This window comes from Hyla sarda, chromosome 7 (assembly GCF_029499605.1).
Source record: "Hyla sarda isolate aHylSar1 chromosome 7, aHylSar1.hap1, whole genome shotgun sequence".
In the NCBI taxonomy this organism is placed as follows: domain Eukaryota; kingdom Metazoa; phylum Chordata; class Amphibia; order Anura; family Hylidae; genus Hyla; species Hyla sarda.
In genome coordinates this window covers 232,474,058-232,487,174 of record NC_079195.1, presented here as the reverse complement: position 1 = coordinate 232,487,174, position 13,117 = coordinate 232,474,058, and the positions used below count along the sequence as shown (strand labels likewise).

Here is a 13,117-nt window from a genome sequence, read left to right as displayed (position 1 = left end):
ATTTCTTGTTGTGGGTTTGGGATGAGAGGAACAGGGAGCAGGCATCAATTCCATGTCTGTGTGGGATGTTGCTGTATAGGGATTCTACATCCATTGTTACTAATATGGAGTTGGCAGGCAAGTTTGTAATCTGATTGAGTTTGTTAAGAAAGTCAGTGGTGTCCTGTATGAAGCTGCTGGTGTTTTTGACAAAGGGCTTTAATAGGTTTTCTACTAAGCCAGAGATCTGTTCCGTTAATGTTTCCATACCTGTTATTATTGGTCTGCCTGGGTTCCCAGTTTTGTGGATTTTTGGAAGCATGTAGAATGTCCCTGTTGGGGATTTGTAGGTATGAGTGTCTCTAATCCTTTCTGTGACTCTTGGGAAGAATTTGATCAATTTCTTCAATTCCAGAGTGTATTCTTTGGTGGGGTCTTCTGTCAGTCTCTTGTAGTATGTAGTGTCTGACAATTGTCTGTTTCCCTCTTTGATGTAATCCTCAGTGTTCATTATCACTACTGCTCCTCCCTTGTCTGCTGGTTTGATTGTTATGGTTTGATTATTCCTTAAGTTTTTGATGGCGTCTGTTTCTAGTTTTGAGAGGTTGTAGTTGGTTTTATAATGGTGTTTTTTGACCAAGGATGCTGTTCTTAATCTGAAACTTGCAATGAAGCTGTCCAGATTGCGGTTGCGTCCTGGTGATGGAGTCAAATCTGAATTCTTTTTCTTGATATTGTAATCCAGGGTTGTTGTTGTAGTACTGTCCTTTCTTATGAAAGTACTCTTTTAGTCGCAGTCTCCTAAAGAATACTTCCAAGTCTGAGTATAGTTTGATGTCATTCAGTTTAGTGCTTGGACAGGATGATAGTCCTTTAGAGAGAACAGATCTCTCAGAGTTGGATAGTTCATAATCTGAAATATTTATAATCCCTGTGGTCCTATTGTCAGGACAATTTATGGCCCATCTTAGTGTGAATTCTCCACATCTATTGTCTTTCAATGTATGTATATACTATTATTAACACTGTAAAATGAATTTTTGCACTTTGTTTACAATTGTGTTATATGATGTCACTAATTGGGGGAGTGTGTATTTAAACCCCCCTTGTATCCTTTATATTAACTTGAAAATGGCGGTGAGCGATCGCCGAAACGTCTGCTGCATCATGGAATAAAAAACCCAAGTTTCTTTTGCAATAATTTGGTGTGCTGCCTATATCTATTGTATCTTAAGAAGAACTGGGGCACTGAGGCTCTATTGTGCTTGCACCCATCTTCATTTGGTCTGGATGTGCTGCTTCTTATGGGACTCTATCTATCTCATATCTATCTATCTATCTAACACGTTTTTTTTAAATAAATCACTTTTCTTTTTTTCACTTGGTGTGCCACTGTTCATTTTTGCTTTGTATCTATCTATCTATCTATCTATCTATCTCTTATCTATCTATCTATCTATCTATCTCTTATCTATCTATCTGTCGTCTCCATGTAATCACTAGATTACAGTGATGCACAGTGCTGAAAAGTGTTTTAATCTGAATTGCCATGGAGGAAGTAAAAGGGAGTTGCTCGGATGATCTGAAATGGATTTCTGCAGTAAAACAAGTCCATCCAGTCACTTGATACTTGAAAATTCAGCTGACAATGGCAGGATGTACTCTGGATACTCAGTGGCATTGCATTGTTGCAGTAATTTGTCCTGTGTGATTCTTCTATGTTAGGCACTTCAAACATTTGTGAGTTAATGAAGAAAAATCTCAGGATATTGACCTTTACATGGAGAGGCGCTAAGCTTAGTAAATGGGTGCGTGAATTAATGGACGGGACAGAGCTGACCATTCTTATAGCGGCTGCTTTGTTGAAAAATGCTGCTAAGCTGGTTACCAGTAAAGGTTTTTATGACGTTTTATATAAATGACCTCACTACTTCCCAGCACCCCAGCTACTAGCCCCCAGTCTCCTGCCCCCACCATACATTATATGGTTCTGCCACACAGAGGCGGCTCTAGACTTTTTGAGGCCGTAGGCAAAAATATATCTGAGGCCCCCCAAGCGCGATAAAAAAAAAACGCAATGCACTATATCTATTTATCAGTGGATATGTAGTTTAAAGTGCTGCTTTATACAGCAACTCACCAATGACGTCTTCTCTAATTTGCTTCGTTGCCTTCTCTTCTCCATTTGGTCCGGGCCATCATCACGATTTCTTCCACACACAATTCTTCACCGTTAAACCTGCAAAACAAACCTATTAGGCGCCAAACTTTTTTTTCCATGGGTGACAGAGGGGTGTAGAGGAGTGTACATGGGTAACAGAGGGGTGTAGAGGAGTGTACATGGGTAACAGAGGGGTATAGAGGAGTGTACATGGGTGACAGAGGGGTGTAGGGGAGTGTACATGGGTGACAGAGGTGTATAGAGGAGTGTACATGGGTGACAGAGGGGTGTAGAGGAGTGTACATGGATGACAGAGGTGTATAGAGGAGTGTACATGGGTGACAGAGGTGTATAGAGGAGTGTACATGGGTGACAGAGGGGTGTAGATGAGTGTACATGGATGACAGAGGGGTGTAGAGGAGTGTACATGGGTGACAGGGGTATAGAGGAGTGTACATGGGTGACAGAGGGGTATAGAGGAGTGTACATGGGTGACAGAGGGGTGTAGAGGAGTATACATGGGTGACAGAGGGGTGTAGAGGAGTATACATGGGTGACAGAGGGGTATAGAGGAGTGTACATGGGTGACAGAGGGGTGTAGAGGAGTATACATGGATGGCAGAGGGTGTAGAGGAGTGTACATGGGTGACAGGGGTGTAGAGGAGTGTACATGGGTGACAGAGGGGTGTAGAGGAGTGTACATGGGTGACAGAGGGGTGTAGAGGAGTATACATGGGTGACAGAGGGGTGTAGAGAAGTGTACATGGGTGACAGAGGGGTGTAGAGGAGTATACATGGGTGACAGAGGGGTGTAGAGGAGTGTACATGGGTGACAGAGGGGTGTAGAGAAGTGTACATGGGTGACAGAGGGGTGTAGAGGAGTATACATGGGTGACAGAGGGGTGTAGAGGAGTGTACATGGGTGACAGAGGGGTGTAGAGGAGTATACATGGGTGACAGAGGGGTGTAGAGAAGTGTACATGGGTGACAGAGGGGTGTAGAGGAGTGTACATGGATAACTGAGAGGTGTAGAGGAGTGTACATGGGTGACAGAGGGGTGTAGAGAAGTGTACATGGGTGTACAGAGGGGTGTAGAGGAGTGTACATGGGTGACAGAGGGGTGTAGAGAAGTGTACATGGGTGTACAGAGGGGTGTAGAGGAGTGTACATGGGTGACAGAGGGGTGTAGAGGAGTGTACATGGGTGACAGAGGGGTGTAGAGGAGTGTACATGGGTGACAGAGGGGTGTAGAGGAGTGTACATGGGTGACAGAGGGGTGTAGAGGAGTGTACATGGGTGACAGAGGGGTGTAGAGGAGTGTACATGGGTGACAGAGGGGTGTAGAGAAGTGTACATGGGTGACAGAGGGGTGTAGAGGAGTGTACATGGGTGACAGAGGGGTGTAGAGAAGTGTACATGGGTGAAAGGGGTGTAGAGGAGTGTACATGGGTGACAGAGGGGTGTACAGAGGGTGTAGAGGTGGTAGACATGGGTGACAGAGGGGTGTACAGAGGGTGTAGAGGGGGTAGACATGGGTGACAGGGGGGTGGACATGGATGACAGGGGGGTGAACAGGGGTGACAGGTAGGGTGGACAGGGGGGTGAACAGGGGTGACATGGGGGTGGACATGGGTGACAGGGGGGAGGACGTGGGTGACAGGGGGGTGAACAGGGGTGACAGGGGGGAGGACATGGGTGACAGGGAGGTGAACAGGGGTGACAGGGGGGTGAACATGGGTGACAGGGGGGAGGACGTGGGTGACAGGGGGGAGGACATGGGTGACGGGGGGTGAACAGGGGTGACAGGGGGAGGACATGGGTGACAGGGGGGTGGACATGGTTGACAGAGGGGTGTAGAGGAGTATACATGGATGGCAGAGGGTGTAGAGGAGTGTACATGGGTGACAGGGGTGTAGAGGAGTGTACATGGGTGACAGAGGGGTGTAGAGGAGTGTACATGGGTGACAGAGGGGTGTAGAGGAGTATACATGGGTGACAGAGGGGTGTAGAGGAGTATACATGGGTGACAGAGGGGTGTAGAGAAGTGTACATGGGTGACAGAGGGGTGTAGAGGAGTGTACATGGATGACAGAGAGGTGTAGAGGAGTGTACATGGGTGTACAGAGGGGTGTAGAGGAGTGTACATGGGTGACAGAGGGGTGTAGAGAAGTGTACATGGGTGACAGAGGGGTGTAGAGGAGTATACATGGGTGACAGAGGGGTGTAGAGAAGTGTACATGGGTGACAGAGGGGTGTAGAGGAGTATACATGGGTGACAGAGGGGTGTAGAGGAGTGTACATGGGTGACAGAGGGGTGTAGAGGAGTATACATGGGTGACAGAGGGGTGTAGAGAAGTGTACATGGGTGACAGAGGGGTGTAGAGGAGTGTACATGGATAACTGAGAGGTGTAGAGGAGTGTACATGGGTGACAGAGGGGTGTAGAGAAGTGTACATGGGTGTACAGAGGGGTGTAGAGGAGTGTACATGGGTGACAGAGGGGTGTAGAGAAGTGTACATGGGTGTACAGAGGGGTGTAGAGGAGTGTACATGGGTGACAGAGGAGTGTAGAGGAGTGTACATGGGTGACAGAGGGGTGTAGAGGAGTGTACATGGGTGACAGAGGGGTGTAGAGAAGTGTACATGGGTGACAGAGGGGTGTAGAGGAGTGTACATGGGTGACAGAGGGGTGTAGAGGAGTGTACATGGGTGACAGAGGGGTGTAGAGGAGTGTACATGGGTGACAGAGGGGTGTAGAGGAGTGTACATGGGTGACAGAGGGGTGTAGAGGAGTGTACATGGGTGACAGAGGGGTGTAGAGAAGTGTACATGGGTGACAGAGGGGTGTAGAGGAGTGTACATGGGTGACAGAGGGGTGTAGAGAAGTGTACATGGGTGAAAGGGGTGTAGAGGAGTGTACATGGGTGACAGAGGGGTGTACAGAGGGTGTAGAGGTGGTAGACATGGGTGACAGAGGGGTGTACAGAGGGTGTAGAGGGGGTAGACATGGGTGACAGGGGGGTGGACATGGATGACAGGGGGGTGAACAGGGGTGACAGGTAGGGTGGACAGGGGGGTGAACAGGGGTGACATGGGGGTGGACATGGGTGACAGGGGGGAGGACGTGGGTGACAGGGGGGTGAACAGGGGTGACAGGGGGGAGGACATGGGTGACAGGGGGGTGAACAGGGGTGACAGGGGGGTGAACATGGGTGACAGGGGGGAGGACGTGGGTGACAGGGGGGAGGACATGGGTGACGGGGGGTGAACAGGGGTGACAGGGGGAGGACATGGGTGACAGGGGGGTGGACATGGTTGACGGGGGTGAACAGGGGGGTGGATATGGGTGACAGCGGGGGAAGACATGGGTGACAGGGGGAGGAAATGGGTGACAGGGAGGACATGGGTGACGGGGGTGGACATGGGTGACGGGGGGTGAACAGGGGTGACAGGGGGGTGGACATGGGTGACAGGGGGGAGGACATGGGTGACGGGGGGGAGGACATGGGTGACGGGGGAGGACATGGGTGACGGGGGGTGAACAGGGGTGACAGGGGGGTGGACATGGGTGACAGGGGGGAGGACATGGGTGACGGGGGGGAGGACATGTGTGACAGGGGGAGGACATGGGTGACAGGGGGGTGAACAGGGGGGTGAACATGGGTGATGAGGGACGACATGGGTGACGGGGGTGGACATGGGTGACAGGGGGGTGAACAGGGGTGACAGAGGGGTTGGATATGGGTGACAGGGGGGAGGACATGGGTGACAGGGGGGAGGACATGGGTGACAGGGGGAGGACATGGGTGACAGGGGGTGAACAGGGGTGACAGGGGGGAGGACATGGGTGACGGGGGTGGACATGGTTGACAGGGGGTGAACAGGGGGGTGAACATGGGTGACAGGGGGGAGGACATGGGTGACAGGGGGGTGAACAGGGTTGACGGGGGGAGGACATGGGTGACAGGGGGAGGACATGGGTGACAGGGGGGTGGACATGGGTGACAGGGGTGTGAACAGGGGTGACAGCGGGAGGACATGGGTGACAGGGGTAGGACATGGTTGACAGGGGGGTGGACATGGGTGACAGGGGGTGAACATGGGTGACAGGGATGACAGGAGGGTGGACATGCGTGACAGGGGGGTGGACATGGGTGACAGGGGGGTGGACATGGGTTACAGGAGGGTGAACAGGGGTGACAGGGGGCTTGAACATGTTTTATAACATTATTACGGACAGTATACACACCTGACATCCTAACTGACTATGGTGTGAGATGAGTATAGACTGTATCAGTGTTTCCCAACCAGGGTGCCTCCAGCTGTTGCAAAACTACAACTTCCAGCATGCCTGGACAGACTTAGGCTGTCCGGGCATGCTGGAAGTTGTAGTTTTGCAACAGCTGGAGGCACCCTGGTTGGGAAACACTGGACTGGCGGGGGTTTGAGGGGGGCTAGACATGGGTGACAGGGGGGGGGTAGACATGGGTGACAGGGGGGTAGGACATGGGTGACAGGGATGAACAGGGAGGTAGACAAGGCACATGGATGACAGGGGGGGGGTGGACATGTGTGACGGGGGGGGGGTGCAGAGGGTGGACCTGGGTGACGGTAGGGGGGGGTTTGGACAGGGTTGAGAAGGGGTAACGGGGGGGGGGGGGGGGTGGAAAGGATACGGTACCTTCGGAAATCTCACCTCACACTGGCCCGCGCAGCTTGCAGTTCCACGGCAGTCCGGCACAAATGCAGCTCGCTCCGCCGTCGGGCACCATTTTCGGCTCACTGCGCCACAAGGGGGAGGGTCACGCAGGGGACGCAGGAGGACGCTGTGTGCGCACGCAGGCTTCCCTTCCCCCCTGCACGCAGGCCGGGACGGGACATTTGAAAAAAAAATAATAATAAATGTCGCCAAAATCACTGCTCTAACTAAACGTTGTAGGCGGCCGCGAGGCCCCCTTTAGCGTGAGGCCTTAGGCGGCCGCCTATATCGCCTAATTAGAGAGCCGCCTCTGCTGCCACATGAGTAAACAAGTCCTCATTTTTATTATACTGCATAATGAATAAATACATAATAATAATGTATTGATAATAAATACTTCTTGTTAGGTTCTGTGCAAATCTTGAAACATATTAATGATTGATTTCTGTAATATAAAATATATCAATCTCAATATTCTAGTAAGTCAAAATAGTATCAATAATATTGCTCTTGAGACTAAGAAAAAAAGGGAAGGATCACATGTTTAAGACCGAAAAAAAAAAGTTTTTATAACATTTTTGAAGATATAAACAAATAGTTCAAAACATTCCTATTAATAATCTACCCAAAAATCGAAACACTAAACAAAAAAAAAAAATATATATATATATATAGATGGTATTTTCACATTAGAAAAAATCAAAACTGGTAAAAAATATCATGTTATGTATACTGCACACCGAAAGCTGTAAAAAAAAAAATGAAGTGTTGTTTTCCCTACCCACCCCTAAAAAAACTTGTATATACCCCATAATTGTACCAATAAAAAGGACAGCTTTCTTGCAAAAAGAAAAAATACGTCACACAGCTGTTTTGACAAAAACAGAAATGGTTATGAGTGTCGGAATATGACAACACAAGGCAGTTTTATTTTTCGTAAGTATTTGAAGCTAAAAAGGTTATAAAACATAACAAAAACTACATAAGTTTGGTATCAACCATAATTGTAATGAGCCGCAGAAAAAAGATAACATTAGCTTTAGGGCACAGTAAATGTCATAAAAAAACAAACCCAAAAACAAGTTTTTCAGTACTTAATTAAAAGATAGAACTGCAAGAAACAAGACCACTATGGCTACATTGAGAGAAAGTAAAAAAGTAATGATTCTTGGGACTCGAGGATTAAAAAAGAAAAACAAAAAGCAAAAATTGTCTGGCAGGAATGGGTTAAAGGATACCAGTGCTCTTCCCTCTTGTTCTCTATCTGTGTCTGTGAATATAAAAGCCTCTCTGCATTTCAAGCTGACTTGTATTCGTAGACTTGTGGAGGCATTGCGGGGAGGTTGTCTACATGACAGGCCACATGCTCCCCGCTAGCTACCAATGGAAACTCGTCCTCTGAGTTCCCATTCAATTCACTGGAGGTAATCATCTTAGGAGATACTGGGGTTTATTTACTAAGAGTGTTGTGTAGGTTTCTTTGTGGGTTTTTGATTCCCAACAAATATTTTCCCACGGTATTTACTAATGTTTCCCTACATTTTGCACTTTTCCCTACGTTTTGCTTTTTGTCAAATCCACCACATTTTCTGTGGAAACCTTAGTAAATATGTTGAAACTGTCAGGGCCACGCCCCTTTGCCGGTACCCCACCCCCTTCATCCCATGGCCATACCCCCTCTCAGGTTTTTCTTGTAAAATAGAGAGTTCTGTTTTTTTTGGTTGCAAATTGTGTCGCACTGCACAATTTGAGCGCATAACCCGAGAAAAAAAGAATCAGGATCACGTTAGTAAACCCCATTGGCTATAACATAGAGAAATGGGATGGGGGCACGCCCTCATGTATAAGTTCAGGTGATCAGAGACCTAACCACCTCACCAATAGGTGTTCACTAATATAGTAAAGTTGTGCTAAGATTAGACGTATAATAGTGTGCACTATGGTCCCAATCAAACAGCCTTCTGGCAGCGGATGACAAAACATGTAAAACACTACATATAAAATCTCCACTACGATAGAGCTCTTAGCTAGATTCAAATGCTACAAGCCATTGGAACACCAGGAGGTAATTTGTTGATAGATCAGATTAAAGGGGTACTCCAGAGGGAAAAAAATGTTCAAATCAACTGGTGCCAGAAAGTTATACAGATTTGTAAATTACTTTTATATAAAAATCTTGATCCTTCCAGTACTCAGCTGCTGTATAATCCACAGGAAGTTGTGTAGTTCTTTCCAGTCTGAGTACAGTGCTCTCTGCTGACACCTCTGTCCCTGTCAGGAACTGTCCAGAGCAGAAGCAAATCCCCATAGCAAACCTCTCCTGCTCTGGACAGTTCCTGACAGGGACAGAGGTATCAGCAGAGATCACTGTGGTCAGACTTGAAAGAACTACACAACTTCCTGTGGAGCATACAGCAGCTGATAAGTGCTGGAAAGGTTAAGATTTTTAAAGAGAATTCATTTCAAAATCTGTATAACTTTCTTGCACCAGTTTATTGAAAACATTTTCTCCCCCAGCACTCCCCTATAGGGTCCATTCACACGTACAATATTCTGCCCAGATTTGATCCGCAGGATTTCAAGCTGTGTTCAGTCATTCAGTTTACATTGAAATCTGCAGCAGAAAATCCTTCACATCAAATTTGCGCATCAAATCTGCACAGAATACTGTACGTGTGAATAGACCCTTAGGCTAAGTTTCCACTTGGTTTTTTTCTCTGGCAGTTTTTGGAATACTGCCATTGCAGTCTTTGAGCCAAAGTCAGAAGTGTTTTCCAAAGGAATAGGACATATAAAGGAAGGACTTATACTTCTCTTCCCTTATGGATCCACTTCTGACTTTGGCTCAAAAAAAGTATTTAGCCTACAAAGAGTTAATGCAAAACCTCAGGGCTGTCAATCACCAATCTGCAGGCTTTGACTGGAGCAGATTGATGGCAGTCTCCACAATTTTCAGTCTGAATTATTTTGATGACCTGACTGCCTGCAGCGCCTCCCAGTGATAGTGTCATTACCGCCTCGCCACAGCAGGGGGAGGGGATTTGGCTTGCCATGGCATTATGGCATTCCCAGTGCTTTCACAACATACTGCTCCTTTATGTGATCTGACAATTTCTCCCAGAAATATATTAGTTTTGCCATAAATATTTGTCTTTGCAGTTCAAGAGGCAGAATGAGTCACTTGAAGCTGTGTGCATTCATTCAGAAAACAGGAGCTCCTGATCTTTGCACGCGAGGGAGTGTTCCCTATGGTCATTTTGCCTTAGCTAAAAATTTTCTTTTGCCATGTGCCAAATTCCTGTAACACCCTCCATTCCACGCCCTACTTAATACAGCCTCGAGTCTTACATTTTCTGCCAGTGTTGTACAGTAGATCCAATAGGCGTGGAAATACGTCCTCAACAGGGATGGTACAATGCACCTGAACTTCTAACCCCACAACCAAATCAACATAAAAATACTAGCACCTGCCATGCCTGAGGACACTGTGCCGCATCTTTCCAGGGCTAGTATTGAATTGGAGCCACCGTCTTGCTCTTTGCTGTGTGAACTGACAGTGACTGGATGAAGCTCAGGTAAAGGCCGGTTGAACAGGAAATATTTTTTCAATGGAAGTGACATTTGTTGTAATAGCCTGAAGACACCTGTGTTCAGAACCCAAATATTCATACAGCACAGTTATGACAAAAAGTTCTCCCTTGTGCACTAGAATTTTACAGTGAAGGATCATTGCATTAGAAACACCTACGCAGTAACAAGTCACTCCACTTTTTGGGCCATTACAACTTGCACACCTTGAGGGAACAGATTCCATAGAACAACCTTTATACTTGCCTTGTCCCATACCCACTGCTGCATCCACCATACTCACCTCGTACTTACCTTGCCCCATGCCTTCTGCAGCATCCTCCATACTCACTTAACCCCATGCCCCCTGCAGCATCCTCCATATTCACCTTACCCCATGCTCACTGCAGCATCCTCTACTGCATACTTGCCTCGCCCCATGCCCATTGCAGTAGCTTTGACACATTTTTCACACAGCCTGTTCCAGCATATCCCAAACATGTTCAGCTCAGTTTGGGACCAAGGCAGTGTGGAGAATTCATTGTTGTGTTCCTCCATCCATTCCTTAGTGAGCCAAGCCTGATGACATGGAGCATTTTTCTGCTGAGAGATGTTGCTGTGGTTGAGGACGATCTCCCGAAAATATGGGTGCAGATAGTCAGCTAGCACGTGTCTATAGTGTTTACTATTCAAGGATTATTGTCTGATGACATATTGTCCTAAGGTTCGTCAGGAAAACGCTTCCCAGAAATTGATACCACTAATGGCCTGTGAAATCACAACACATCACCCAAGGGATACGACTTCTTACTGTTTATACCAAATGTAAACCCATCCAATTTGTATGGTTCAACAGGAAACGGGACATGTCACTGCAGACAAGGTTCTTTCATGTGTTCAAGGTCTAATGACATCTTTCACTGGCCCATGCACGAGGCATCCTTATTGGTCTTATGTTATTGAACCCCAGTTGACACAATGTATGCCACATGAAGATTTGTCTTACTGACCCAATATTGTTCTGCTAGATCAGAAATCCTTGCACCGCACCGTCAGACCCCAACTGCCCACAATCAAAGACACTCAAGTCACCATGTTTATCCATGACTGGCAAATGTTGTATTCTATTCTCCAATGAACAACCACAAAATACCCTTATCAGGGTAACACAAGGCACACAAGGCCAAATAATCCCCAATAAAATTTAACTTTTAATGATAATTATTAAAAGGACACAAGGTTAAAATCTCCTATATTGCCACAGTCAGTATAATATACTAGTGAAAAGGTGTATAATTCGGTACGGGGTTTATGTTCCACCCAGACCAGAATATACCACGTATATTTCATAGTGTTTACATATTACTTACGAACTACCCAAGCTGCAGCCTTGGGTGTTTAAACTGTGGCAACAATGAAGATATTAAAACAAAAAAACAGACACTGCCCCTTAACTAGTTTCTCTCACTAGGAGCTTCATCAGAGGTACATGCAGATGACTGTCAAAATTTTATTGGGGATTATTTGGCACTTGTTTTTGCTATTCTCCAATGGAGAGATCAACACATTGGCCCTGATTTACAGATAAGAGCAGAGTTGAGTTTTCTTTGTGGGTTTTAATTCCCTACAAGTATTTTTCCACAGTATTTACATAGTAACATAGTTCATAAGGTTGAAAAAAGACCAGAGTGCACCAAGTTCAACCTATAACCCTAGTGAGTCCCTACTGAGTTGATCCAGAGGAAGGCAAAAAACCCTCATACTAGAGGTAAAAATTCCTTCCTGACTCCAAATATGGCATCAGAATAATTCCCTGGATCAACGTTCTGTCCCTATAAATCTAGTATAAATAACTAGCAATGTTATTACTCTCCAAAAATGCATCCAGACCCCTTTTAAATTCTTTTACAGAGTTCACCATGACCACCTCCTCAGGCAGAGAATTCCACAGTCTCACTGCTCTTACAGTAAAGAACTTCCGTCTGTGCTGGTATAGAAACCTTCTTTCCTCTAAACGGAGAGGATGCCCCCTTGTTATAGATACAGTCCTAGGTATAAAGAGATCATGGAGAAATCGCTGTACGGTCCCCTGATATATGTATACATAATTATTAGGTCATCCCTAAGCCTTCTTTTTTTTAAACTAAATAACCCCAATTGTGATAATCTTTCTGGGTACTGTAGTCCTTCCATTCCCCATATTACCCAGGTTGCCCGTCTTTGAACCCTCTCCAGCTCCACTATATCTTTCTTGTACACTGGTGCCCAGTACTGTACACAGTATTCTATGTGTGGTCTGACTAGTGATTTGAAGAGCGGTAGAATTATTTCCTTGTCATGGGCATCTATGCCCCTATTGATGCACCCCATGATTTTATTTGGCTTGGCAGCAGCTGCCCGACACTGGTCAATACAGCTAAATTTACTGTAAACTAAGACTTCCGTGTCCTTTTCCTCGTCAGTCGTCCCAAGTGTGCTCCCATTTAATACATAATCCCAGCTCAGATTTTTCTTCCCCATGTGCATTACTTTACATTTATCAGTGTTGAACCTCATCTGCCACTTCTCAGCCCAAACCTCCAACCTATCCAGATCCATTTGTAATAGTGCACTGTCCTCTATTGTGTTATCTACAATACACAGTGCACTGTCCTCTATAGTGTTATCTACTATATACAGTGCACTATCCTCTTTTGTATTATCTGCTATACA

At 46.3% G+C, this 13,117-nt stretch overlaps 1 long non-coding RNA gene across 2 annotated transcripts in view; it reads left to right on the top strand.

Moving 5' to 3' along the window:
- The window catches only part of LOC130283485 (uncharacterized), a 131,231-nt gene that overhangs the window by 105,693 nt on the left and 12,421 nt on the right, over window positions 1-13,117 (top strand). The window lies entirely within an intron of this gene.